The sequence below is a fragment of the Papio anubis genome, chromosome 15 (genome assembly GCF_008728515.1).
Source record: "Papio anubis isolate 15944 chromosome 15, Panubis1.0, whole genome shotgun sequence".
NCBI lineage: Eukaryota > Metazoa > Chordata > Mammalia > Primates > Cercopithecidae > Papio > Papio anubis.
In genome coordinates, this window is record NC_044990.1 from 69,374,965 (window position 1) to 69,402,161 (window position 27,197).

The 27,197-nt window shown below is 36.1% G+C and overlaps 2 long non-coding RNA genes across 6 annotated transcripts in view; one reads left to right on the top strand and one right to left on the bottom strand.

Annotated features, from left to right (window-relative positions):
• Positions 1 to 27,197, bottom strand: part of LOC103879390 — a 221,565-nt gene that overhangs the window by 80,733 nt on the left and 113,635 nt on the right. The gene's annotated exons all lie outside the window — the stretch shown is intronic.
• On the top strand, positions 10,284 to 26,204 carry LOC108582948. Its single transcript, XR_001897037.3, has 2 exons — positions 10,284 to 12,641; positions 25,560 to 26,204. It is a non-coding gene; the product is annotated as an uncharacterized LOC108582948 (long non-coding RNA).

Here is a 27,197-nt window from a genome sequence, read left to right on the forward strand (position 1 = left end):
CCAGTTTTTGCCCATTCAGTATGATATTGGCTGTGGGTGTGTCATAAGTAGCTCTTATTATTTTGAGATACGTTCCATCAATACCTAGTTTATTGAGAGTTTAGCATGAAGCGATGTTGAATTTTATCAAAGGCTTCTTCTGGATCTATTGAAATAATCATGTGGTTTCTGTCATTAGTTCTGTTTATGTAATGGATTGCATTGATTGATTTGCACAGGTTGAACAAGCCTTGCATCCCAAGTATGAAGCCAACTTGTTCGTGGTGGATAAGCTTTTGATGTGCTGCTGGATTCAGTTTGCCAGAATTTCTGGGGAGAATTTTTCTCATCGACGTTCATCAGGGATATGGGCCTGAAATTTTCTTTTTTTGTTGTGTCTATGCTAGGTTTTTGTATCAGGGTGATGTTAGCCTCATAAAATGAGTAAGGGAGGAGTCTCTCTTTTTCTATTGTTTGGAATAGTTTCAGAAGGAATGGTACCAGCTCCTCTTTGTACCTCTGGTAGAATTTGGTTATGAATCCATCTGGTCCTGGCTTTTATAGTTGGTAGGCTATTAATTACTGCCTTAAGCTCAGAACTTGTTATTGGTATATTGAGGGATTCGACTTCTTCCCGGTTTAGTCTTGGGAGGGTCTATGTGTCCAGTGACTTATCTATTTCTTCTAGATTTTCTAGTTTATTTGCGTAGAAGTATTTATAGTATTCTCTGAAGGTAGTTTGTATTTGTGTGGGATCTGTGGTGATCACCCCTTTATTATTTTTTATTGTGTCTATTTGATTCTTCGCTCTTTTCTTATTAGTCTGGCTATCAGTCTATCTATTTTGTTAATTAAAAAAAAAAACAGCTACTGGATTCATTGATTTTTTGAAATACTTTTCATGTCTTTATCGCCTTCAGTTCTGCTCCAGTCATAGTTATTTCTTGTCTTCTGCTAGCTTTTGGATTTGTTTGCTCTTGTTTCCCCAGTTCTTTTAATTGTGATGCAAGGGTATCGAATTTAGATCTTTCCCACTTTTTTCTGTGGTTATTTAGTGCTATAAATTTCCCTCTAAACACTGTTTTAGCTGTGTCCCAGAGTTTCTGGTACACTGTGTCTTTGTTCTCACTGGTTTCAAAGAACTTATTTATTTCTGCCCTAATTTCATTATTTACCCAGTAGTCACTCAGGAGCAGGTTGTCCAGTTTCCACATAGTTGTGCAGTTTGGAGTGAGTTTCTTAATGCTGAGTTCCAATTTGATTGCACTGTGGTCTGAGAGACTGTTATGATTTCCATTCTTTTGCATTTGCTGAGGAGTGTTTTACTTCCAATTTTGTGGTCAATTTTAGAATAACTGCTATGTGGAGCTGAGAAGAATGTATATTCTGTTGATTGGGGTAGAGTTCTGTAGGTATCTATTAGGTCTGCTTGGTCCAGAGATGAGTTCAAGTCCTGAATATCCTTGTTAATTTTCTGTCTCATTGATCTGTCTTATATTGACAGTGGGGTGTTAAAGTCTCTCACTGTTATTGTGTGGGAGTCTAAGTCTCTTTGTAGGTCTCTAAGAACTTGCTTTATAAACCTGGGTACTCCTGTATTGGGTGCATATATATTTAGAATAGTTAGCTCATCTTGTTACACTGATCCCTTTACCATTCTCCGTCTTTTTTAAATCTTTGTTGGTTTAAATGCCCTTCTCTGTCTTTTTGATCTTTGTTGGTTTAAAGTCGGTTCTATCACAGACTAGGATTGCAACCCCTGCCTTTCTTTGCTTTCCATTCGCTTATTAATTTTTTCACCACCCCTTTATTTTGAGCCTATGCGTGTCTTTGCACCTGAGATGGGTCTCCTGAATAAAGCACACCAATGGTTTTTGACTGTTTTTCCAATTTGCCGGTCTGTGTCTTTCAGTTGAGGCATTTAGCCTGTTTACATTTAAGGTTAATATTGTTATGTGTGAAATTGATCCTGTCGTTATGATGCTAGCTGGTTATTTTGCACGTTAGTTGATGCAGTTTCTTCATAGTGTCAATGGTCTCTACAATTTGGTATGTTTTTGCAGTGGCTGGTACCAGTTTTTGCTTTCCATATTTAGTGCTTCCTTTAGGAGCTCTTGTAAGGCAGGACTGGTGCTGACAAAATCTCTCAGCATTTGCTTGTCTGCAAAGGATTTTATTTTTCCTTTGCTTAGGAAGCTTAGTTTGGCTGGATATGAAATTTTGGGTTGAAGATTCTTTTCTTTAAGAATGTTGAATATTCGCCCCCAGTCTCTTCTGGCTTGTAGGGTTTCTGTAGAGAGATCTGCTGTCAGTCTGATGGACTTCCCTTTGTGGATAACTCAACCTTTCCTTCTGGCTGCCCTTAACATTTTTTCCTTCATTTCAACCTTTGTGAATCAGATAATTATGTGTCTTGGGGTTGCTCTTCTCAAGGATTATCTTCGTGGTGTTCTCTGTACTTTCTGAATTTGAATCTTGACCTGTCTTGCTAGGTGGGCAAGATGGTTGAATAGGAACAGCTGTGGTCTGCAGCTCCCAGGGAGATCAACACAGAAGGTGGGTCATTTCTGCATTTCCAACTGAGGTACCCGGCTCATCTCACTGGGACTGCTTATACAGTGGGTACATCCCACGGAGGGTGAGCTGAAGCAGGGTGGGTGTCCTCTCATCTGGGAAGCACAAGGGGTCAGGGAACTCCCTCCCCTAGCCAAGGGAAGCTGTGAGAGACACTGCCATGAGGAATGGTGTGTTCCAGTCCAGATATTACGCTTTTACCATGGCCTTCACAACCCACAGACCAGGAGATTCCGTCGGGTCACCAGGGCTCTGGGTTTCAAACACAAAAATGGGCGGCCGTTTAGGCAGACACCAAGATAGCTGCAGTTTTTTTTTCATGCCTCAGTGGTGCCTGGAACGCCAGCAAGACAGAACTGTTCACTCCTCTGGAAAAGGAGCTGAAGCCAGGGAGCCAAGTGGTCTAACTCAGTGGAACTCACCCCCACAGAGCCCAGCAAGCTAAGATCCACTGGGTTGAAATTCTCGCTGCCAGCACAGCAGTCTGAAGTCGACCTGGGATGCTTGAGCTTGGTGGGGGAGGGACATCTGCCATTACTGAGATTTTCCCCTCACAGTGTAAACAAAGCCTCCAGGAAGTTTGAACACTGCAACTCAACAAAGCCGCTGGAGCCACACTGTGTCTCTAGATGCCTCCTCTCTGGGCAGGGCATCTCTGAAAGAAAGGCAGCAGCCCTAGTCAGGCTCTTATAGATAAAACTCCTATCAGAGCACCTGGGGGATGGTGCAGCTGTGGTGCAGCTTCAGCAGAATTAAATGTTCCCACCTGCTGGCTCTGAAGAGCGCAACAGATCTCCCAGCACAGTGCTTGAGCCCTGCTAAGGGACAGACTGCCTCCTCAAGTGGATCCCTGACCCCCGTGCCTCCTAACTGGGAAACATCTCCCAGCAGGGGTCAACACTCATGCAGGAGAGCTCCGACTGGCATCTGGCAGTTGCCCCTCTGGGACAAAGCTTCCAGAGAAAGGAACAGGCAGCAATCTTTGCTGCTCTACAGCCTCCATTGGCGATACTTAGGTAATCAGGGTCTGGAGTGGACCCCTAGCAAACTCCAGCAGACCTGCAGTAGAAGGGCCTAACTGTTAGATGGAAAACTAACAAACAGAAAGGAATAGCATCAACATCAACAAAAAGGACATCCACACCAAAATCTCATCCAAAGGTCACCAACATCAAAGACCTAAGGTAGATAAATCCACAAAGATAAGGAAAAACCAGCGCAAAAAGTTGAAAATTCCAAAAACCAGAATACCGCTTCTCCTCCAAAGGGTCACATCTCATTGCCAGCAAGGGAACAAAACTAGATGGAGAATGAGTTTGACAATTTGACAGAAATAGGCTTCACAAAGGTGGGTAATAACAATCACTTCCAGGCTAAAGGAGCATATTCTAACCCAATGCAAGGAAGCTAAGAACCTTGACAAAATGGTTAGAGGAATTACTAACTAGAATAACCAGTTTAGAGAAGAACACAAATGTTCTGTTGGAGCTGAAAAACACAGCATGAGAACTTTGAGGCATATACAAGTATCAATAGCCAAATCTATCAAGTGGAAGAAAGAATATCGGAGATTGAAGATCAGCTTAATGAAATGAAGCATGAAGACAAGATCAGAGAAAGAAGAATGAAAAGGAACAAGCAAAGCCTCCAAGAAATATGGGACTATGTGAAAGACCAAACATATGTTTGATTTATGTACCTGAAAGTGATGGTGAGAATGGAACCAAGTTGGAAAACACTCTTCAGCATATTATCCAGGAGAACTACAGGTTTTTACAGGTTCATTATCCAATGTGATCCACCGCTACCGAAGTTGACAGGACAGACATCATTTTCCTCAAAAGATGTAAGTTTAAAAGTTTAAATGGCTTCTATTCATGATTACAGCATAAGTAAATTATGGAGCAGAGTCTCATATCAAGGACTTCTAATATCAAGTGTAGCCTTTTTTTCCTCTATAACCACTCTGTCTTCTTAGACAGAGGAAAAGAAATTATTTTTATTATTGCCTCCAGGAGATACACACAATCCCTAACATTTTATTAAGAGAATACTCAAAATAGAGAGATAGCTATGCTTCATAACATATGTTATCATAATGCAATGAGATGGCATTATGAGATAATTTAAAAAGTGACTATTTTACTTATTTTGACATCAGTTATTAGCACATGCACACACAACTTTGAGAGAGAACTTTAAAACTTGTATTAAAACTTTATTTTTTCACCAGATTTATTTAATATACTCTGCCTTCTTTGTGATAAGCCAGGATCATTATTTTGATGATTTTTGCTTCACTAGGCTGAAATTCAATAATGGGCCGTGAAGTTATTAAATAGAAAGGAACTCTTTGTTCCCCATAGCAAATGTCTGTAGATTGAATTACAGTTGCTGATTTTATTTCTCCTCTTGTTTTTCTTTCCCTACCTGTTACATCTTAAAGTTTTATTTTGTTCTTTTGTCCTCAGTTTCTCCTATTTGCCCTATTTGCTTCTGTTCTCCTAGTGGATTTCTAATAGACTATCAGCAGTTACCTAAGGGGAATCCAGATAACCAAACTTGTATCAGTTAACTTTGTTTCATATGCTTAGACATTTGCATCCTTGAGACCTGAAGGTAAAGTTCATGAATTGCCATGAGACATGGTTTTGTACAATTCTTGTTAGTTGCCAGTGGTTGCACTTATGGAATATTAGTATTATGCTGTATCACGCAGAGCTTAGGATAAATAACCCGTAGGAAGAGTCACACAGAATGTCAGAGGAAAGGTTACATTCTTCATTCTAAATGGAGTGTTTTTCTCTGTCATCTTCTGCATAGAACTCTTGCATTCTTTTTATGGCAGATAAATGAATGAAATTTACACATTACTCCATTCTTTTCAATAAAACTGTGGAATGGTTGCCATTTCAGCTTACTCTGTATTTCTTAGAGTTGGGGATTGGTGATATTAAAGTTTCTGGATTGATCTACAAGATAATTCCTCTATCATATTGTTTATATTATGATAGGACACAGCTTATTTTAGACATAAATGAATATTTGTCATGATAATTTCCCTTTGTTTTCTTCCCATTTTATATATACATTCCATGTAGTTGGTAAGCAATAGTAAAAATTGTTTTTAAAAAGCAATAACATCTTACATAAGCAGAATAAGTATGAAAAAGGTAATAAAATCTACATGAGAAACAGGACACATTTTACTTTACTTTTTTATCCTTCTGAAAATATTTATGGTGATTATTAAAGGCATACAAACGATTTTACTCCTACCAAAGTTTTTTGCACACACCTTTAAATTGGTATTGCTCAATATATGTAAAAGAAAACTGTCAATTCACTTATCATTATTCACTTTAGTAAGCATAAACCGTCTAAAAACAGGAGGCATATAGTCTCTGAATTATGAATCTGAAGGAACTGAAATCTTCAAAGAAATAAACATATTCATTTTGTTATTATTGATTTCTGTTAAATTTCAATCTGAATCATTTCTCGGATTTACAGTTCTTCTAAAGCAATGATGAATGTGAATATAGGTATATGCTTATAACAGAAATTTGTGAGCCCTGTTGAAATGAAGTCCAGAAGTTGTACTTCCAAAGATGACTGTCTTCAAGCCAATTACTTCCTGCCAGTTTGGTGATCCCTGGTGCTGGCTGAGAGGACAGAGTCTAGCATCTGCGGCAAATAAGCAGCCCGTAACTGCAGGAACTCCCTGATAGGAGGAAAGTGAAAGCAGCTAACACAGGCCACTGAAGGAATCATTTCCTCTATGGCTTTGGCCTATAAATGGTAATCTTTCAGTTTTGTTGTGCGTTGGTTTTAATATACAATGCCCCGCTGAGCCATATCATAGCCTGAGACAAAAAGATAAATAATACCGATCACATCTTTATTTAAAAATGTATTAGTTTCTTGATCACTTTTTGTCTTTTTCAGTAATTTTTATTTTTTAAAAAGATTGCATTAAAATCGTATTTATCTTGATTGCTAAGTTTTTATGGTGCCCTAAACTTTGCACCTGAGATGGGTAATTCATAGTATTTGTTGTATTGGATCAATAACCCTGTCCCAGTATCTTTTGGGTGAAGCCTAATAATCTGTTTTCTTTTTTTTTTAATGGTTTTAGAGTGTGGTCACTGGACTGCTGCCTCAGAGGCACAAAGGCACAGAATCATAAGCGCTTCATTTGCCTCAGCCTAGACGCACCACATCTTAATAAGAGAGCTCCTCATGTGTAGTGATCAAGGTTCCTTTTGTATGTCTTTTGAAGCCTAAGTCAATAGGAAGAATTGAGTAGATTTTTATTAAGTATATATTGGCATCGCTTTTCATCTATCCTTATAAAACCTAGAAAAGTGATATTCAAAAACTGATCCCCAAAAAAGTCACTGCATCTTTTTTTTTTTCTATCTTTTTGCTAAGACTTTTCAAACTGGCAACACTTTCAGTTTGAAATAACAATAAAAGCAAAGAAGCCAGGGGCAAAAGTGAAATGAAACATACGCTTTGCTATTAGCATAGTGTGGATATCAATTACACACAGTCAAAATTTTTGTTGCAAACACTTTATAGTTTGTTTCTTCATTTTAAAATATGTATTAAATATTTATTAAATACCCATTCTTTGGTGAGTATACAAATAAACAAACATATATTAGGAAATAAGAAACAATGTAAGCTTAGGTCTGGTAATGTAATGCTTGAAAAATAACCCCAGAGGAACCATAAAATATTTATTAGCTTAACACCAAGTTAGATAGTCTAAACTTTCTAAAGCTTTATGGCATCTCATTAATGCATGGAAAATTTAACTGTAAATCCATTATTCCCAATTTATACACTGAAGGTAACATTTAAGAGTCAAAAATCTTATACACAAAACAAATGCAAAACTGAAAAAGTTTCATATCACAAACTTGAAAAATCTTTTCATGAGTTACAGAGCAACTCACTAGAGTGTAGTAAATCATAAAGAAAAATATTGGTTAAAATGGGTATGTTTAACAAAATATGAAATACAGAGACAGGGAGATAAACACCAATGCTTTTATCTCTTTCACATTTTTACATTATAAATTAAATGTCAACACTTGGGTATCAGTTGATTTGGGAATGCTTAATGTGCTACGGAAGAACTAATTATGAAGTCCTTGGGGAAACTGAAACTTACCTAAATCTCTGGGAAATCCTAAGAAAGCTATAAACTAAATAAATATTATTACAGCAACAATTCATGCATTAACAAACCCTAAATATTATTTATCTACATTTCCTCCTCCTTTCCCTCATCCACTCAATAAAAGTATAAGCGATATAGGCACATACAGGAGATAGAGACTGTTATGCAACTCCCAAAAGATTAATTTAACTTACAGCAATGATTTATTGAATCCCTCCTCTGTTCTTAAAACTATGCTAGTTATCAGAAAAGACTCACAGATGTGTGATATCTAACTCTCCAAAATTTCATCACTCCTCTTTTATGACTCAGGCCTAGCCAAGTTTAGAATAACAAGCTGTTAGGGTCAGGCTGTTTGAATTTAGGACACAAGGCAAAAGGAATCTTTTCCCTTTCATAATTGGAAGTACACACTCCCAGCTGTTAAGCAATAATTATGTAAGTAGGTAAAACCAAACTCTGGATCATTAATTTATATCTGGGATAGACAGAATGATTAGTAAATACCAATGCATTAATCTGTTATAGTATCTATTGCACATTCATAATTGATATGGTTTGGCTGTGTCCCCACTCAAATCTCATCTAGAGAATTGTAATCCCCACATGCCAAGGTGGGGACAGAGTGGGAGGTGATTGAATCATGGAGGCGTTTTTCCGCATGCTGTTCTTCTCATAGTGAGTGAGTTCTCACGAGATCTGATGGTTTTAAAAGTGGTAATATTCCCTGCGCTCGCTCTCTGTCTCCTACCACCTTGTGAAGAAGGCGTTTGCTTCCTCTTCACCTCCTGCCGTGATTGCAAGTTTCCTGAGGCCTCCCCAGCCATGTGCAACTGAGTCAATTAAACCTCTTTCCTTCTTAAATTACCAAGTCTCGGGTAGTTCTTTATAGCAGTGTGAAAACTAACAAACACGATAACATATTTTCATTGTTTTCAGGAGTGTTAGGTCTCCTTCAGTTTCTCTTCTCCAGCATCTCTCATGTTGTTATTTATTTGCCTTCATCTATTCTCATTCTACATGCTGTAACAAGAAGGCCATATTCACCCCAAAGTTCTCCTGTTATCTGTAAGCCATAGCCTGATCATCCCCTCAAAATATTTCCAGCAGAAAATTCACATTCAAAATCTAGGTTTTTATTTACAAAAATGAAATTAGAAGTTAGAACCATCTCTACAATTCAAAATTTAATTCATTATCTTTTCCTTCCACTATGTTCTTTATCTGTTTTTTCCTACTCATCAGTGACACACATTCTCCCTCATCTCTCAATCCAGCTGCATTCTTCAGTCTCCCCAAAACTATGAGATGAAGGTGCAGAGTTGGTATCCAAAAAATGTGTTCAGAAAAATGTGTAGATATACAAAATGATGGCATTGTGAACTTAATTTTGTTCACTGACCTTAGTAATAGTTACTTACCCATACAGCTAAATTGTCAAAAATAATTTTAAAACTTTATTTACATGAATGTTTACATGTGGCTTATAATTTTTTACTTTTAAAAATCTAAATGTTTATTGAACTTAAAAAGGTATCAAATAGGCAAATATGCTTTAAAAGTATTGGCAATTTTTGTGTAAAAGTAATACAGTCACTTATATTGTCACCTATACTTTCCATTTTCAGGGCAGCCTGAATTCTAAAGATCCTTGCCAAGTACCAATTATATTTTCTATTGCCGTTAGCTAATCATAATTTAGTCTTCTATTAGGAAGTCTATTTAAGACTATTTAATTCATTACTATGTACTTAATAGGGTTTAGTGCATGGTCAATTCTGCATTTTACTTTGTGGTTTTCTACCTTTGTTTAACTAAGTCTCTGTAATCATTTTATTCCATTCCTAATAACATCAAATGGGTAACTGTACAAAGGGTATGTTTAGAGTGTGAAGCTAATATATTAACTTTAGCACCTAATTCTCTCTAATGATTAACTGACAATGAAATTTCTTAAGCAGTTTAGTAATCCTCAATGAGCAAAACAACAGTTTATTTGGGTGAAGAAGGTGGAAAAAAAACCCTTCCTTCTCCTCATCTTGGATATCTTACTATAAAAAGAGACTCACTACAACATAAAACTTCACCAATAAAGCCTAAAGAGCTTTACCTTTCCTATTCAAGGGGAATGTGCATAAATATTACACACAAATTTCTTAATAAAACACATTTTTTCCCAAAAGGATATCACATTATGGGATAGACTTCACCTGAAAGCTACCCTATTCTCCTAATAAGTGAGTGGCTTTTAAACACAAATTTTCCTCTCCTAAACTTTACCAACTCTGCCACCATAACCCAGAGATAAGAGATTAAATAAGGAAAAAATATGGAAATCAGAGCATAGAACTCTAAGGAGACATTGTATGAAAAGGAAAGTACATGTCCTTGAAACCATTATTGATAAAGATCTTGTACTTTGAGGAACAACTTGGAGTAAATTTATTGAGGAACACACTGCTCTAATAAATAGTAAAATAAGGAAGTAATTATTTACTTTTTCGGGGGGTGACTCAGAATGAACTTTATTTATTTATTTATTTATTTATTTATTTTTAAATTTAGATTCAGGGAGTACATATGCAGATTTGTTACATGGATGCATTGCATGATGCTGAGGTTGGGCACCTAATGATCCCATTGCCCAAGTAGTGAATACAGTACCTGATAGGTAATTTCTTAACCCTTTCCCCCTCATCTCGCTCTCCCTTTTTGGAATCCCCAGCATTTATTGCTCCCATCTTTGTGTCCATCTGTACCCAATGTTTTGCTCTCACTTATACCTGAAACACGCAGCATTTGCTTTTCTGCTTCTGCCTTAATTCATTTAGGATAATGGCCTCTAGCTACATCCACGTTACTGCAAAAGCACTTTGGAGATTTCTCAAAGAGCTAAAAATAAATTACTACTGGGTATATATGCAAAGGAAAATAAATCATTCTACCAAAAAGAGACCTGTACTCATATGTTTATCACATCACTATTCACAGTAGCAAAGATATGGAATCAACACAGGCACCCATCAATTGTGGATTAAACAAAATGTGATGTACATACACCACAAAATAACACACAGCAATAAAAAGGAACAAAATCTTTTGAAATAATCCTTTAAATGTCCTTTTGAAATAATCGTTTAAATGCATAGTGTTGAACATAAAGAGAAAAGGAAAGGAAACGAATGATATAAAATCACATTACGAAAGAGCATTCAAACAAAAGCAGATCAACAGAAATTTTTCCTTAGGCACCCATGGCTAAGAGTTTGATTTTTCTTAGTGAGCAAGAATTGAGGCTAGCATACCCATAGTGTAAAATGTGCTTAAGCGTCTATATAGTCATTTTATATGCTATTATTAGAGTGTGGTTCATTTCTTTTTAAATAATTTTATGTTTTTCTTATAAATTCAACATTTTAGTTCTCCAAATGGGAAAATCAGATAAATAATACATACTTGTTGAATGCTGGCTCTCTGAAAAAAAAAAAAAAAACCTGTTAATCACACAAAGTTAGATACACACTATCTCAGCAAGGGAGAACACTACCAAAACAGTTGTAGTAACCTCTCAGAAAGAGAAGAACAAAGTCAGGGTATCAGTAAGACTTGGAATCTGATTTAAGGCAGGTCCTTCATTAAGTGTGGTAGACATGGGATGGGGAGAGGAATGGGCTTGATTAGGATTAAAGATTATAATATACTGGTTTAAGATTGGTGGATGTGGCAGGGCTTGAAATTTGAGGTGAAGGAGCTTCAAATACTTTGGGCGTAAACAATTGGTTGATGTTATCTTTTCAAGAGCTTTAACAACTTGATTTTCATTTAAATGGTTTTCACTATACCAATAAAGTTACTTTTAATCTTTATCTTCCTGGGCAAAGTTTTCAAGATGTCAAAAGATGTAAAGAAATTAGATCCACTTATTTACACAGAAATAGTAATGCAATAAGCATAAAATTCAAGACGTAAGTGAATACTTTAAAGATAATTTTGCTAACAGACAATATATTGACAGGAGATGTGAGTTAGCAACAAAATTGAAAGAGAGGGAATGATAAAACAGTAAGTTATAATGGAAATGGCTGATAAAAGAAAAAAGTATAAAGTCAGTTTCAGAAGGTAGTGTTCAACAGAAAAAAAAAAGAAAGAAAATATGAAGAGCAAAAAGCTATTATTATATGTTATATTTTGCCAGAAAACCCAGGACAACCCAAATCCAATAAAATAATACTGATTCAAATAAGTTCAAATAGAAGAAAAATATTAAAGCATATTTAAAATAAAAGGTCAGTGGAAAGAATTTGAACATCACAGCAAACTAAGTGCATGTATCTTTTATGCCTTCTGCCTAAATTCTCTTGAAAAGAAAAAAGGTACTTTAAAATGTATAAATCTATAGTAATGCTGAGCAGCAAGAAATAGTGCCAGAAGTGTAAGAAAAATATTGAACAATTCTTAACAAGAGAAAGCAGACAGGACTGGATTGGCAATCAGCAAGACTAAGAAAAGTCTCATGAAGATATGGTGTTGGAAAGAGCTGCTGTGGAACTGGGGATATTGTGAGATGTACCTCAGCATCATAATCAGAAGGGTTCTTCAGGGCTCTATGAGGCTTATTTGAGAAAATATCTTTAGGGAAGCTGGGAAAACCAGCATCTCTCCTCTTGTGCTATTCTGCTAAGCTGAGTGCAGCCATCACATTGGCACACAAGCTAAGGCAGCCAGTCCTGGAGCCCTAAAGCCATCCAGTCCTGGAGCCCTAAAGGCTGGGCTATGCAGCAGGTCATCGATAGTCAAGAGTGAAGAACTCTCTTCCAGGAGGACACCTCTCAGGAGATAAACCATGGTCATGCCACTTCTGACAGCATATGTCACTCCTCTGCCCAAATCACAAAAGGTAATATGAAAGAAGAACCGGCAAATACAAATAGGTTAATTGACATCTAAACGAATAAATAATCAATAACAAACATGAAACATGAAATAAAACCTATTTAAAAGTCGCTCAATTGAACAAAAACAATAAACAAACAAAAGAAAAAAAAAAAAACACAAGAGAATCAGCACCAAAGCAGTAGAACTAATAAAGCAAACTGAAAAAGACTGTAGCATAAGTAAAATTAACATTCTAGGAGACAGTGTGGTGGCTAAGGCAGGAGGACTGCTTGAGTTCAGGAGTTCTAGGCTGAATAAAGTTATGATGGCACCACTGCACTCTAGCCTGGGAGACAAAGCAGGACCCCATTTCTTAAAATAAATAAATAAGCTAATTAAAAAAATTCTTAGGAGAGATTAAAGGAATTATCACATGCACAATCTATTACAAAAATAATTAATTAAAGGTCATGAAAAGTAAACATATAGGTTTGGAGGATGAGCAGAAGCTATCTGGGGTTAATTTAATGGCAAAATAGAAATAGCTAAGGAAGAAAGTTGTGTTAGTATTAAATAAGCTGAAAAATCATAATCAGAAGGATAGGGCCAGTCACAGTGGCTCAGGCCTGTAATCCCAGCACTTTAGGGGGTCAAGGCAGGTGGATCACTTGAGGCCAGGGGTTCCAGACCAGCCTGACCAACACAGTAAAACCCTGACTCTATGAAAAATATCACCCCCAGAAATTAGCTTGCTGTAGTGGTGCACCTGTAGCCCAGCTACCTGGGAGGCTGAAGCAGAAGAATCACTTGAACCTGGGAGGCAGAGGTCGCAGTGAACTGAGATCACGCCACTGCACTCCAGCCTGGGCAACAGAATGAGGCTCTGTCTCAAAGGAAAAAAAAGGATAAAGTGAAAATTATATGAAAGAATTATTGAGAGACAGGAATAGACCAGGAGCCCAATATCTTTTGCTATATTTTGGATGTTTTTTTCCCTTCAAATATCATGTTGAAATGTGATCCCCAATGTTGGAGGTGAGGCCTAATGGGAGCTGTCTAAGTCATGAAGGTGGATTCCTCATAAATGCTTTGGTGCCCTCCCCATGGTAATGAGTTACCGAGAGATCTATGGTTAAAAAGAATCTGGGATCCTCCACCTCCCTCTTGCCCTGTGATACACCTTCTCCCCCTTCACGTTCTGCCATAAATAAAAGCTTCTTGAGGCCTCAGGAGAAGCCAAACAGATGCCAATGCCACGCTTTTACTGCCTGCAGAACCATGAGCCAAATAAACGTTTTTTCATTATAAATTACCCAGTCTTAGGTATTTCTTTAAGCAACACAAAATGGACTAACATGCCCATCTAAGAGACGTCAAACAAGATATCAACAGAAAGAAGTTGAAAAAGATAATTAGAAGAAAAAAAAAAGCACAGAGAAGAAGATATATGAATCTTTTAATTGAATGGGCACCAAAGCCATTCCATAAAGAAAATTAATAAAACCTAAACATAATGTGATGGAAACTCTGAACGTCACAGATAAAGGGACAAGGATCATATTGGGAAGACTCTAACTTCTCATTCAGCAATAATGAATGCTAGAAGAAAGAGAGACTATTTTAAACCTCTAGTGGAATATGAGCATAGAGTTCTATTACCAGCCAAATTTTCATGATTAAGAGAGAATAAAAAGATTATTTTAATATACAAAACCTCAGAATGACTGCTTTCCATAAACTATGAAAGAAAATCTGAAGTATATACTCCAACTTTGTAAAAATGGATTTTAATAAAAATAAAGACATGAATTTAAAAAATTAGTGTACCAATAAATTATTGTCTTATCAAAAAAATTATTAATTATTATAAAAATGAGAATTTATCATTGGTATTCAAAATATGCTCAATCTGAAAAGGAAAGAGATAGAAAAGTAAAATAAGTGGAAATGTGCTACTTTTTTGTTCATTGGGAGAATAATATCTAGGCATGATAGGAAAATAAATAAAATAAATTATTAAAATAGATTCTAAAAGACTGTGAGATATATATCCTTCTTGATATAACAAAACAAATACAATAAAATTTTAATAGAATATAAAAAGTCTGGAAAGAAAATCAATACAGAAATATGAATAATAAAGAGTAAAAAGTAAGATTTGTTCCAGTCAACAGTGATTATAATAAATTCAAATGATATAAATCTCCATCCTCCAAGATAGTAAACATCTAGTTGGAAAAAAAAATTTAGACACAAGCTAAAATTCACCTGAAGTTAAAAGATAGAGTAATCAGGTGGGGAAAGAGACTTACTTGGCAAATTCTAGCAAAGTCAATCATGTCCGAAAATATTAAACATATAAGAAATAAAACTCAAAGAAATGCAATAAATCAAAATAAAATGAATAGCTACTTTCACATTTAGTTAGAAATATTTCAGAGACTCAAAGAATCATGAATGGTTTATGTCAAGGTTCACCCACTCAATTATATAGCAAAATATTTTTTAATTAAGTAGATAATAACATAAATTATGCAGGAAGGATATACATGGGTAAAAATGGTGGGCATGACAAGCGTTTTAAAACACCATAAAAGCAACACAAAATGATTAATTGATTCATATCTAACTTATTGGAAACCAGTGCACAAATAACATCTGAATTACAAAGTTACAAAATACATGAAGTGGTCAGGCATGGTGGCTCATACCTGTAATCCCAGCACTTTGGGAGGCCAAGGCAGGCGGATCATGAGGTCAAGAGATTGAGACCATCCTGGCTAACACGGTGAAACCCCGTGTCTACTAAAAATACAAAAAAAAAATTAGCTGGGCGTGGTGGCAGGCGCCTGTAGTCCCAGCTACTTGGGAGGCTGAGGCAGGAGAATGGCATAAACCTGGGAGGTGGAGCTTGCAGTGAGCCAGGATCACGCCACTGCACTCCAGCCTGGGTGACAAAGCGAGACTCCACCTCAAAAAAAAAAAAAAAAAAAAATACATGAAGCAAAAACTAATAAAACTCAAGGAAAACTGAAATATCCAGAATTCTAGGTGGAGATAAGTGTAATATTCTGGTAACTGTGCAAAGGAAGTAGATCAAGAAGAAGAATGTGATCAACTATGTCAAATGCTGCTGATAGTTCAAGGTGAAAACTGGGAATTCACCCTGAAAATAGCTACAGGAAGGTCATGGGAACCCTGACAAAAGCTACTAAATTGTGGAGAATAAGCACGAGTCGGAGTGAGTTCAAGAGAAGAGTGGAAGCAGAATTAAATTAGTATAGAAAACTTTTCGACTTTTCCAAGGAGTTTTGTAAATAGAAGCAAAGTAAAGTGATGCTATCCACAGAAGAACTGACATTAAGAGACCCCTGAGGGGACAAATAATAAGAATAGGATTATGAGTAAATAAAATAGTATCTTTTAGTTTGTTTCATGATTTTTAATAGACATATAATTTTAAAAATCATTAAGACATAGTGTGTTTTGTTTCTGCTTTTGCTTTTTAAAATAATTAGAGAAACAGGTTGTTTGTATGCTGATGCAAATAATGATGTGAGAGGGATTTGATAATAATTAACATACAAAATCAAGTTGCCACAGCAATGATTTTAAGTAGATGAGGAAGGATAGAATGTACTGCACAAGTGGATGTGTTGCTGTTAGAAACACAGGGTTTAATAATTGTATTAGAGGGAAATAATTGTAATAGAGGGAAAGTGAGGGTACTTCATCACAAAAAGAAGCCTACAGAAGTCCTAGAGCTAAAGAATTTGATGAATGAAATAAAACTACAAGTAAGGGCTTCAACAACAGACAAGACCAAAAAAAAAAAAAAAAAAGGAATTTCTGAACTTGAAGACAGGTCTTTTGAAATAACACAGGCAGACAAGAAGAGAAAATAATAAAAAAGAATGAAGAAGCTTACAAGATTTATGGATTTATGGGACACCATTAAGCGTACAAATATTCATATTATGGGCATCCCAGAAAGAGAAAAGACAGAAAAAGATGCAGAAAACATATTTAATGAAATAACAGCTGAAAACTTTCCAAGTTTTGGTAAAGAGAGAAACCTTTCTTCTTTTTCGATATCTTTCTTCTTTTTTAGTGTATGCATTTACAGCTGTAAATTTTTCTCTTTATACTTCTTCCACTGCATCCCGTAAGTTTGTTACGTTGCATTTTCATTTTCATTTGTCACAACATATTGTCTAATTTTCCTCGTAATTTTTCTTTGACCCATTGGTTGTTTCAGAGTGTCCCTCATTTTTCACATACTTGTAGATTTTCAGGTTTTCCCCACACTATTGATTTCTAGTTTTATTCCATTGTGATTATAATATGCACTTTGTATTATTTCAATCTTCTCAAATATGTAAAGACTTGTTTTTGGTCTAACATGTATTCTGTCATAGGGAATGTTCCATGTGCTGTTGAAGAGAATATATAGTCTGCAGTTTTGGGGTAGAGAGTTCTGTGTATGTCTGTTAGATCCAACTGGTCTATAGTGTTGTTCAAGTCCTCTACTACTTGAATGATCTCATGATTGGAAGTGATCTATTAAAGTATCCTACAATTACCATGCTGCTATTTTTTCCTTCAGTTCCGTCAAATTTTTCTTCAAATACAATATTAAAATTTTTGTTGAATGGTATTTCAACCTATATAAATGGGTATTTCTGCATTTGGGGTTATGATAGATTTTTTTTTTTTTTTTTTTTTGAGACGGAGTCTCGCTCTGTCGCCCAGGCTGGAGTGCAGTGGCGCGATCTCGGCTCACTGCAAGCTCCGCCTCCCGGGCTTACGCCATTCTCCTGCCTCAGCCTCCCGAGTAGCTGGGACCACAGGCGCCCGCCACCTCGCCCGGCTAGTTTTTTGTATTTTTTAGTAGAGACGGGGTTTCACCGTGTTCGCCAGGATGGTCTCGATCTCCTGACCTCGTGATCCGCCCGTCTCGGCCTCCCAAAGTGCTGGGATTACAGGCTTGAGCCACCGCGCCCGGCAGATTTTTTTTTATCATAATGATGAAGCAGGATATTTTCCTGACCCCTTCATGGGACTTGTGACATGAGTGCCCCATTTTACTCAGCTTTCCACTCCTTGCGGGTGGGAGTTCGCAAGTGAACAAGGCAGGAACTGGAGTACACAAGCACTGGAACCAGCTGGCCGCTTTGGCACCGGCAGAAGCGAACTCCAGGCACTCTGACCTGGAGTTCCACCCTCACGGGAGGGGAGCATGCAGGTGAGTGAGTGCAGGAGCTGGGCCAAGCACTTTTAGGCACCAGCAGGAGCAAAGTTGATGCAGGTCCCATGGCAACATCTAGAGGAGGTGCCTGTGACTTCTGAAGCCCCGGTAGGGCTGTTCCAGTGCTCTTTCAGCTCTGCCTTCCACAGACGGCTTAAGTTTTAACAGCTTAGTGGACCCTTTTGTATCCACACTTGCTCCTGAGCTCTTGTCTGGCATCCAGGAAAAATGAAGTTGCAGGAACAAATTGAAGGATGGTAAATGTGGGGAATTTTATTGCTGGCAAAAGTGGCTCTCAGTGGGAAAAGGAGCTGAAAGACGATGGTGGGAGTGGGGAGGTGTGCAGTTAATCTTATCCTGAAGTCCAGCCATCTCTGGCTGGATTCTTCTCAGGAGTTATGCTGTCAAGCTGTCCCTCTGAAGTCAAGCCACTTCTCTCTGATGTCCAGCTTGTTCTTCCTCTCTGCCAGCTGAATCTGGGGTCTTTATAGGCACAGGATGGAGTTGGGCGGGGCCATGGATGGCTCAGGAAAAGGCAACATTCAAGTGGGGAAAAGGGATATAAGTTCTCACTTTGGGCCATGGTCTCAGGATTTCCAGCTTGAGGGTGGGACTTTGCCAGGGACCTCATCTTTTTCTGCATAGAATTTCTCTGCCTCCTGTCACTATTAATAAGATATCATGAATAAAAATATTTAAGACTTATAAACTGTTTTGGAGGCTAACTGAAATAATATTATTAATGGTTTCATAGGTTGCAAGGATGAATTGTAGAGAAAACATTTTGTGCATTCATCATGCATAATTCATGCGAGAACTTACTTTACCCTAGCTCTACGCTTCCCTCTGCAGTAACTCTTCTAGGATAACACTCTAGGCCTCTTGCTCCATCCTTATACACATGTGTTCCATGGGATAGGAGTGATTTATCTGACTGTTGAATTTGGAAAAGTGGGCTTTGAGGGTTAGTCCTTCTCCCAACTTTCTTTTACAAATGAATGTATCTACCCCCTGGAGCAAATATTCTTTTTCTGCATGCCATAGTTTTTACGAGGTAGGTACCTACAGGATAAGCTAACAGAAGCACTTCAGTCCTTTCTAATTTTGGACAACACAACTTGAGTTCATGCAGCTTTATGAAGAACTCCTTCATAATAGAACTGGAATTTGAACCCACTTGAGTGGCCTTATGGCTTGGCATCTTAGTCATTAGGCTACACAGCATCTGTGTTTGTGTCAGGAAGTTGTAATGAAGACCCTATATGATAATGTAACAAGGAAGAATTTTTTCCCCTTGTATTTAATGTTAAGAGTGTAAGAGGATCTCTGTGGTGTAACTCATCGTATTTTTTGTTTACTTTAGCTCTAATTTGTGTGTAATTATGCTGTAACACTTCTTACCACACCAAGAGAGAGGTCTGTTCTACTAAACTTAATACTTCAAGTTGCAGGAAAATACTAATTGAATACACATAATAGGTCAATTTTAGAGAATGGATAAAGAAAGATCAAGGATCAGAATGTAGCAGAAGAAGGGTTTGGAGTCAGTCAATGAAACCTTATCCATTACTCCTCAAGGTGTTTAATCTACACAGAGCCATAAGTAAACTAGAAATCAATATGAAACAAGAGGAAAGGGTGTTTCAAGGGAAAGGAGACAAACCACTGGAGAATAGAGACATAAAAGGTAAGAGAAAAAAAGGAAAAGAAAGCCAGTATTCAGAAGGAGGCATTGGATAACTAAAGGATACAGATTTTATCATGAGACCCAAAGAAATACGGCTTTAAAAAATTAATCAGAGAACAGGCAGTCAATGACCCTGTTTTATCCCGCCCCAGTTAAATAGCATACTGAAAGTGATTTGGTCATATTCAGAGAAGGAAAGATCAACCACACAGAGCTGATCCATATATCAAAAAGAAGCCAGAAAAAATAGAGCAGTTTTATTAGTAAAGAGTATAGTATTTCAAATTTTCTAATAAATTTGTCTCAGCAAAATTTTAAATGAAATAAATGTTATTTTGTTCCATATAACAAAAAAGAGTATTTCATAATATTTTCAAGGTTAAAAAAACTTTAAGGTAATGATTAGTTTGATACCATGGGAGTCAAATTTTTTAACATTGATATTGATGTGGTTAATGAACTATGCTTCTCCAACTTGAGGGTGCAATTCAAGCTAGCAAATTCCCACAGGTCAATAAGGAAAAGAAATATCTACACCAGCAATAAAAACAACATTTCTCATTTTATGTTTACAGGGTTTTTACATCATAATGAAGTTTAGATCACACTTGCCCAAAATAAATGATTATGATGCCAAAGCTCAGCGGCAAGGAAAGAACCAAACAATATGCCTAAGTTGTTTTCTTATTCAACTGATTTTGTAGAATGTGCTAGACCCGAAAATAAGCTCTGCTACTTGCCTTCCTGAAAATATGCCACAGATTAAATATTTTCTTGTGAGCTTTTAATGAAAGACTGGTTTTAATTATATTCACTTACTATGCAAATTAGGTTTGAGTCTGCCCATTCATTAATATCCTATCTGGGATAGCAAAATAAATACACCGCCTAAATTTTATTAAACATGCTTAGAGGTCTGAGATATTACAGAATGTGAATTTTTAATTATGATACAAATTAACAGATTATCTTATTGCTTGATATAATGGTTCTTGTTACCTGATGTAAATACTTGCAAATATCGCACATATGCAAGGTTTCTTTCTTTTGTTGACATTAACAAGAAAAATCTCTTTATAAAGTTCATTTTCATTTACAATTGCAGATAAGTCCTGAACGTTTTTCCTCATTACATGCAAATCATTAATCACACAAAATGAATGCAGCATCACTTTTTGTTCTCCAGAATGATGGGCTTTGTGATGAATACGTATTATCATAAATCTTTCTAAAAGAGTTCCTAATAGCATCCAATAACTTGCAACATCAGTGAGTAAAATGTAAAGTACACTCTCTTCCACCAGCTTTTATATCTGAAACCATCATCATCAATTTTCACAAGGACAACTTAAAACACAAAGATCCATATAATCAGCAATGCAAAACACATTTCTCATATTCTACTGTTTTTCTCATGAACAAGATTTCACAATGCCCTTTGTTTCTCTGTTGTTCCCCTCCTCTTCTAATATCATTAAGCCCTGATGCTCAATAATTAGTTCCTTGTGCCTTGGTGAAACAAATTTTCAGTAATTTTTTGCTCAGATCCAGAGCATTTTCAAACATTAAATCAAAGAAAAGATGAAAAAAATTATTTTGAACACTAAGATATTTTATGATTGTATGGCATTGTAACGATTTTAAGTGCACTTCTTTTGAAAATTTGAACCTTCCGCTGACCATTTTTGATGGGCTTAAATAGTAGGATTTAGGATATTTACATTTACACTCACCATGAAATGAGCCCAGTTTTCTCATACCACCTAAGCAGTCCTGCCTGTGCTCATTGCCTAGGAGAACCTGGATTCAGCATCCTTGTGAGATTATTCAAGAGAATACGGTAAATATTCATAGGTCAAGACAGAAAAAAACAGATATTTTTATAGACCCAAGAGCAAATAAAAACAACCTCATAAAAATGTATTATATTCGCATTTATTAAGCTGCATGTTGGAGTCTTCTAAAATCAATTTCCTCTTACAAATTATCTAATTTTGACCTCTGCGTTTAAAGTCAAAATATTTTTATAAAAGGCACAATTTCCAGGAAACATTGAGATCATTTAAGGCATGATATGGAAGACACGTTCATATAAATGCCATCTATTGATTTTTGTTGTTGTGTTTCCAACTTGAACTAGTTACAGAATCACCATGAAAAGATAAAAGTGTCACGCTCAGTGACTCATGCCTATAATCTTAGCTACTTGGGAGGCTGAGGTGGGAGGATCGCTTGAGGCCAGGAGTTTGAGACCAGTCTGGACAACAAAGTGAGACCCTTTCTCTAAAAGAATAAAAGATGGAAGTAAAATTAGCCAAGTGTGGTGGCGTGCACCTGTAGTCTCTGCTACTCAGGAGGCTGAGGCAGGAGAATCATTTGAGTCCAGGTGTTCAAGGCTGCAGTGAGCCTTGATCTCAGCACTGTAATCCAGCCTGAGTGATGGAGTGAGACCCCATTTCTAAAAAAAAAAGACATAAAAATGTCAGGTTCAAAAATTTTCTACAGTTGAGATGCTTAGAGCAAAATAATTGCTGAGTCTTCTTTCTACTGGGGAAATATTACGAATAGAAAGTTATTCAAAACTCTCAAGTGTTTTGTAATTATTATAAAACAGTAACAATTTTCTGAGTGCCTATAACTATGATCCTAGCACTATTTTAAGCTCTGACTCCAATGACCTCTCCAAATCCAGATAATATGTGAGGTAGGTTTTTAAACTCCATTTTATAAATCTGCAAAATGAACCTCATGGCTTATATAGTTATGCCATACTAAATAATTGAGCGAGGAAAAAAATCAGAAATCAGCTTCGTCTGTCTTTAAACCCAGCTTCTTCCATCATATGCCTTTGTATTGCTTATCTTCATTTCTCTTTGTTTTAAATTTTAAGAGGTGGTTTTAATTTCCTTCTACAAATAGACATGAAAGGTTAACTCAGATATATAGTGTAGATATAATAGCTCATGAAGATATACAGCTGACGAGTTCATAAGGATCACATCACAGTGGATATTTTGTGTGTTTTATAAAGGTAATCTTTACCATTATATAGAAAATGATGTTGAAAAATTTATACTACCACTTTCAATGTCATCACTTTTTAATATACTAAAAAATATGTAATAAGTAAAATTGATTTAAATGTATTGTATTACAATTAATTTGTGTCTGCAATTTGTATCTTCAGTTGCATAAATTTGTATCTTCAGTTGATCATAAAGATTTTCCAAGGAACAGTGAATTACAATAGGTATTACTAATATCATTTTCTTATCTATAATGAAATATGGTAAAATGTAATTTGAGATCTTTTAAAAATACATTATAATACTACATATAACATTATATGTGTGGATGAGAATATACATCATTATATGTGTGGATGTGTGTATATATATATATTTATACATATATGAGATAAATTTGAATTTTGGAAATTGTGAAAACCTATTGTGTGTCTTGTTCCGCAGCTCAACTCATCCTTCCAAAGTCATTCATTAAGGTACATGTGCTTACTGCACATGCTGATTTTAAAAACAGTTAAAATTAGTTATTATTCTTAAATATATTATGAACAAGGTATATTGCTAATTTAGCTAAAAATATTGCTATGTTATGAAATCAAATGTTTAAAAAAATAATTTTAACTTTTATTTTAAGTTTAGGGAGTACTTCTGCTGTTTGTTACATGGGTATATTTCGTGATACTGAGGTTTGGAGTGCAAATGCGCCTGTCACCCAGGTGATGAGCACAGTACCTGATAAGTAGCTTGTCAGCCTTTGCCCCACTCCCTGCCTTTCCCTCTAGTAGTCCCCAGTATCTATTGTTTCCATCTTTATGTCCACATGTACCCAATGTTTAGCTCCCACTTATAAGTGAGAACATGTAGTATTTGGTTTTCTGGTCCTGCATTAATTGGGTTAGGATAATAATGATCTCCAGCTGCAAAGGGTATGATTTCATTCTTTTTAATGGCTGCAGAGTATTTCATGGTGTATATGTGGCACATTTTCTTCATCCAATCCATCACTGGTGAGTACCTAGGTTGATTCCATGTCTTTGCTATTGTGAACAGTGCTGGGATGAACATAACAGTTCATGTGGGTTTTTTTTTGTACAGTGATTTATTTTACTTGGTGTGTATACCCAGTAATGGAATTGCTGGGTTTAGTGGTAGTTCTGTTTTTAGTTCTTTGAGAAATCTCCAAACTGCTTTCCACAATGGCCAAACTTATTTACATTTCCACCAGCAGTGTATGCATGTTCCCTATGGTCTGCAGCCCTGCCAATATCTGTTGTTTTTTGACTTTTTAATTATGGCCATTTTGACTGGTGTGAGGTGGTATCTATTGTGATTTTAATTTGCATTTCTTTAATGTAAAATCATATCCTAAATTGATATTAGTAATAATATCAACAACAGTAATTATGTAATGAAATAAGAAAAAAATGGAAACTTAGTAAATATATAGGTTTTGAAACATCAGGAACAAGATCTTATGAAGTATCATACAAGTAATACACTATGGTAGTGATAATAATTAAGTGGCAAAATCTAAACAGTTGATCGATTGTCACTCAGGGAATAAGTGCTGTTGCAAGTGCTATTACGTTTCTACTCCTGGACAAGGTACTTGAGGGTCTATCAATATGTTAACGATCTCTGTGAAGTAAAATGGAAGCAGTTTCCACTGGTTTCTTCCATCTAAAATTACCTAGGCAGGGATAAGAGTAGAGAAGTTGTACGTGTGCTTCTTTATTCTCATGAATAATTGAACGATAGCCTTGGGTGGATTTGCAATATGCAACTCAGTTTAAACTGTCTGAAACTCTTCTCAAATTTGTTCACATACCTATCTGTAATGACAGAGGAGGGTGGGCACTTATCTCTAAGTGTTGGAAAATGGGGCCCTCTGAGGCCCAGGAAGCATTATATCTATCGCAAATATATACAATTCTGTATTTGTAATATTTTACATTTGCTTAATTTAAACACAAATTTTAAAATATCAACTAAGCCTTAATCTCTTCTAACTTCATTATTGACACTTTGGAAGAATACATCTATGAAAATTCATAAGTGAGAAGTATGATCTTAAGGTTTATTTTCAGATATCGTAAAGCCTTGAAATTTGGGTTTTCCAATGTTCATTGATTAACCTTAGTTTTTATGATTCTGATACAAAATGTAAACATTACAATGTAAAAATGTATGTTTTCAAAATATGAAGTACTCCTGAGGATATTTTGGATTTAGGGGTAAAGTTGTACCTACCTTGTTGAATGACATGTTTTATGTATATGGACTTTATTCTGAATTATTTGACAGAAATTGTTTCTAAAAAGTCATCTAAACTCAGGGAAAAATTACTAAAATATTTATATAAATACATTTTTAAATGAGATCTACAGGCATATTTGAAATCCACATAACTTAAGGTCAACTAAGTCATTTTCTTGTTTTCAGATTTTAGTTGATCGTGGTGCTATTACGGGGATACTTGAGGAGGAACTGCAGATTATAAACCTTAAATTTTCTTGTTTTAATATATATTTGTTTTACTATTTTTTTTCATTTTGGAGTTCTCCATGATTCACGCTTATAAAATAATTTTTCTTAAAAATGTGTTATTCTAAGCACTAGTCAGTGGCAAATGATAGCATTGAGCTATGCTAGTACTCACATGTAAACCATGTTTATCCTTTAAACTTTAAAAACAGCAAAATGTAGCCTTTTTCCATGCTTTTGTTGAATTCTGTATTTTAAAATGCTAATGAGACCATTAAATCTGTTCATAATTTTTAGGTGTTCTGATGGATATTCTGCCTAGGAGATTATTTAAATGAACTAAGTTGTTTAATCTCCTCTGTATTTAAAATAGTAGACTGTCACCAAAATATAATTTTAATTTCTAGTGTATCCACTGAAATAAATGCAGAATTATACCACTCACAGCAGGCAATAAGGGGGTTGTGTTTTTCATTTTTTTTTTTTCCTTTCCAGCTTCTAAAATATGGGAGACCCTCATTAATTCAACCAGTCGTTGAACACCTGAAGACTCTCTGCTGGGTCTTGGAAAGAAAGAGATGTTGCTTGTCCTAAAGAAAAGCCCAGTTTACTGGAGAAAACAGGCAAATTCCAGACATGGAAGGTTACCTAACAGTAACTTACCCTGTTACACAAGATAGGCATCTCACATGATGTGGCACTAACATAAGTCTCATGGAAGTTGGAAACTGAAATCAGAGAAAAGCTGGCCCACTGTGCGTGGTAGTTCACTACACAACGAACAGGACAGCACACAGTGGACATAGAGGAAGGCCATTTCACACAGAGGAAAGGAAACCTGAGCTTTCTGCCAAAGTTCAAGGAAACACATTAGCATTTTGTTTTGGAGTAATGGGGCGAATGATGTGATATTATTTTCATTTTAGAAAAGTTAGTAACAGTTGCAAATAGCTTGCAAGAAAGAAGCAGGAGCCAATGAGACCAACCCAAAGTCTGTTATATATCAAGTAGAAATGGCAAGGACCTGAATCAAGAAGTGATAGTGGGAAAGAAGGGTGCTGAGGATATATTCTGGAAGAGGACTGGATGGCCAGTTTAGGCAGGGAAGAAGAGTGAATAAAGAATGTAGGGTGTCCTTCATTCTGGCTTGGCTAATGGGGCACATGGTGGTTGTCTCCACTGAACTGGGATAAAAACACATTGAGGGTCTGTCTTGTAAGATCTCATATGATGAGCTTCATTTCAGTCATGGTGAACTGGACGTATTTGTAGAATATGCAAGTGGTCTGAGAAGCCCAACAAGAGGCTGGATGCATTGTTATAAAATCAAGAAAAAAGATTTGGCCTGGTGGTATAAATTTGGTAGTCATAACGGTGACAACTGTAGCCAGTGACATCGCTGAGATATACAAGAGACATTATCAAATGGGAAAAAAATGAGGGCAGATAGCAGAACCTTAGATGACACTACATTTAAGCTCTTGATAAAAAAGAATCAACTGTGAAAGAGAATGGAATGTATGGAAGCTCTTTTTTTGCACCCGCCAGACACTTCTTCCCTGAACAAATGAACACTGTTAGCTACACAGACTTTCCAAGGAAAGGTGTCCATTTATTTCAGTGATGCTGTCATTGCTCAAAACACTTTATTTGGTCCTCTTTCATCTTACCTCCAGACCAGCAGCATTTTCTTTTTAATATCTTCAGTGGTGGCAAAGCTTTGTTTTTTGACAATAAGTGTGTTTTTTTAGAAAGAGCTCGGATGTCAAGAAGATGTAACTACCTAGTAATGATTCTTATATTATAAACTGAGTGTGAAGGCAATTTCAATGAGAGGAGTTATAAAAATAAAAAGCCATGTTTTAATCATCTTCAAAAGAGTATACATTCTGCCAAACAGACTTTTCTGAAAAATGTTTAATAAATTTATATTATATTATATAGAAATAGAGCCATGCCTTATATATTACTATCTTAAATAATCTGACCTCTAAATATTTCTGAATCTACACAATTTAATGTGGCTTCTATTTTTTATATAAACCTGTCAACTGTCTTATAGAGATTAACGACTCAATGTAAATGCAGACCTTATTTTAAAGTTGTGTTAAAATTCTTACTTGCCTTTACATC